The following is a 3,190-nucleotide window of genomic DNA, read 5'->3' as shown; positions in this document are numbered from 1 at the left end:
TCCAAAGCTCCCAATGCAGCCTAAATTTTGAACAGTAAGTTCTCCTGAGCCGAGCAACGACCATACAATGATCCGAAAAAGAAACCGGTACAGTTTCACACAACAAATCACGGGAAATCAGCTAGAAACATAAATCATGTCTAGGCGAGCGTGGGACCTCCCCTGGATATGAGTGAATAGTGTAGTTTCATGACATGAGGCCCCTGTATCACTAAGTCTGAGTCATCTATAACACGCGACAATTCTTTACCACTTCTGTATCTGTATACACTAGGCCCAGCACGATCATTCAGATAACATACACAACAAAGATAACAAAGTCTCCCATTAGCACAACATTCTTATCACAATCTAGGAGGTTAGCCATGCCTTCAAACATATTGTTACGGTACGCAGTCACGAAGTGCAGGGCTGGTAGAGAAAGACGATGCTGCAGCTAGGCTCTAGTGGTCCTGTGAGTGTGTGCCTAACGGTGAACTGTTGCGGCTACGACGTAACATCGCCTTGTTACATCTCGACATGCCTCGTAACATCTTGGTGGAGCGTGCAGGGTACGACACCAATACCCGAATCTGGATCTCCTCAGTGGCCGCCAGCTTGGTGCTAGCACTATGCAGTCCGACGCAGCTACTTCTACAGCCGCACAACCAACGCCCACTGTCGTCGCGGCGCAGCCTCGTGATCTGGACACTTTTTGCGGCACCGATGACGTCGACGTCGAAGACTGCCTCGCTATGTACGAGCGAGTCAGTAAGCACAACCGATGGCACGCAACCTTGATGCTTGCGAATGTCATTTTCTACCTGGCTGGTACGGCACGCGTCTGGTTTAAGACGCACGAAGAAGACCTGACATCCTGGGACATGTGCAAAGAGAAGCTGCGGGATGTCTTTGGCAAGCCGATCGGACGCAAGCTCTGCGCTAAAAAGGACCTGGCATCGCGAGCACAATCGTCGACCGAATCTTATCTGTCGTAGATACAAGACGTACTAGCTCTATGCCGCAAAGTGAACAGCGCCATGCCCGAGTGTGACAAGGTGGGCCACATCTTAAAGGGAATTGCTGACGACGCTTTTAACCTTCTCTTTTACAAAGACTGTACGACGGTCGACTCCGTCCTCGAGGTGTGTCGGCGGTTTGAGCGAGCTAAACATCGTCGTATTGCTCCCCGATTCGACCGCTTGCCAAACACAGTTGCTACGTCGTCGTGCGAAAATCTGCCAACACTGCAGCAGCCGTCCCGTGAGCCAAACTTGACCAGGATTGTTCGCAGAGAGCTGGAGGCAATGGCTCCGGCCACATTCACACCTCAGCCGGCGGACGCTAGTATAGCACTGATTCAAGCTGTCGTTCGCCAAGAATTCGCGAATGTGGGCCTTAATGCGAACGTAAGCCTCAGCTCTGGTCAGCCGTCCCCACAGCCATCTGTCCAGCCCGTTCCGGTGGTAGCTGCTGTGGCTCCGACTGCGCCGTTCCGGACGCGATACCCCGACGCTACCCGACGCTACCGTAACCAAGAAGGATGGCGGACCTTTGGGTCCCGCCACCTCGACCTCGCTACTATCATGATCGCAGCACCGCCTACGGACCACACCCAAACTCTCTCCGTGAAACGCCCTCTCGTGACTTTAACCCGCCATCTCCGCGCATCTCCAGCCGCTCGCCATCTCCCCAAACCCGCCGTTCCCGCTCGCCCTAACCTCGCCGTTCCTCGTCCCCTCACTTCTCTGGCCCGCTCTCTGCTCCTCTGCTGACCCTCGCTCATCGCCGCAATTTTCTAGATAGCTGTGTAGATGGTGTCCCTGTTACCGCCCTCATTGACACTGGTGCCCAAATTTCCGTCCTCAGCTCTTCGTTTCGCCACTGACTCAAAAAAGTTATCACACCCGCCTCTTCATCAGCCGTTCGTGTCGCCGATGGAGGCGTCTCCGCCGTCGTAGGACTGTGCACTGCGCGCGTAAGCATTTGTGCTCGAACTACCCCTGTGCTCTTCACTGTAATCGACTGCTGCCCTCATGATGTGATCCTCGGCATCGACTTTTTAACGGCCCACTCTGCCCTGATTGATTGTTCAAGTGGCCTCCTTCGCTTAGACCTGCCTTTCCGCTCCGACCACACAGATATCAAGCCACGCCTCCGCTCCATCGAGTTTGTTGGCCTACCGCCCGAAGCTGCCATGTATGTTCCCTTGGCACCGTTTCCTGCTATTCCATGATGGTACATACGTCACTTGTCCAATCACCGATGTTCTCAACCGTAACGTCATCCTCCCTCACACTGTCGTGACCGTCACGGATAACAGAAGCTATCTTCCCGTCCTTAATTTTAGCCGCTCCGTCCAAATTTTGCCCCATGGCATTGCACTCGCTGACGTGTTTCCGTTGGCTGACTGCGAAGTTTCCGACCTCAAGTCTGTGCTTCTGTCTGAACCCCCCGTATCAGCTTCTCGTTCGACCCTTTTTACTCCCATGATAGCAGCGGATTTGACACCTGAGCAAGTCAGTGCCCTCTCCGACCTTTTGTTTTCGTACAGCGACATTTTTGATTTTGGAGACCGACCTTTGAGCCAGACATCTGTCGTTACCCATCGCATCAATACTGGTGATGCCAGCTCCATTCACAGAGGCCTTATCGAATCTCCCTTGCTGAGCGCCGCGTGATACAGAAGGAGGTCGACAAGATGCTGACAAGCAATATTATTGAGCCTTCCTGCAGTCCCTGGGCGTCCCCTGTCGTTTTAGTCAAAAAGAAAGATCAAACTTGGAGATTCTGTGTCGACTACCGCCACCTCAATCAGCTAACTAGAAAAGATTTTAATCCGCTCCTGGGAATTGACGACGCCCTCGACTGCTTGCATGGTGCCAGCTATTTTTCCTCGATCGACATGCGTTCCGGCTACTGGCAAATAGCTGTCGACGAACGGGATCGAGAGAAAACCGCATTTGTCACCCCTGACGGACTATACAAATTCAAGGTCATGCCATTTGGCCTCTGTAACGCTCCTGCGACTTTCGAGCGCATAATGGACTCGCTTCTCCGTGGTTTCAAGTGGACAAGACAACGTACTTATGCTACTTAGATGACGTTGTCGTTTTCTCTCCCACGTTCGCAAGTCACCTTCAACGACTTTCTACGATACTGGCCGTATTCCGACGCGCCGTTCTTCAACTGAACGCAAAAAAATCCACCT

General features: G+C 52.8%; 1 pseudogene; it reads left to right on the top strand.

Annotated features, from left to right (window-relative positions):
• The first annotated feature begins 611 nt into the window (after positions 1-611).
• On the top strand, positions 612-2,215 carry LOC146199612 (uncharacterized; annotated as a pseudogene).
• The last annotated feature ends 975 nt before the right edge of the window (positions 2,216-3,190 follow it).

Source organism: Amblyomma maculatum, chromosome 2 (genome assembly GCF_055883805.1).
Source record: "Amblyomma maculatum isolate TAMU_Amacu chromosome 2, ASM5588380v1, whole genome shotgun sequence".
Taxonomy (NCBI): Eukaryota; Metazoa; Arthropoda; class Arachnida; order Ixodida; family Ixodidae; genus Amblyomma; species Amblyomma maculatum.
This window is presented reverse-complemented; position numbering and strand designations above follow the sequence as displayed.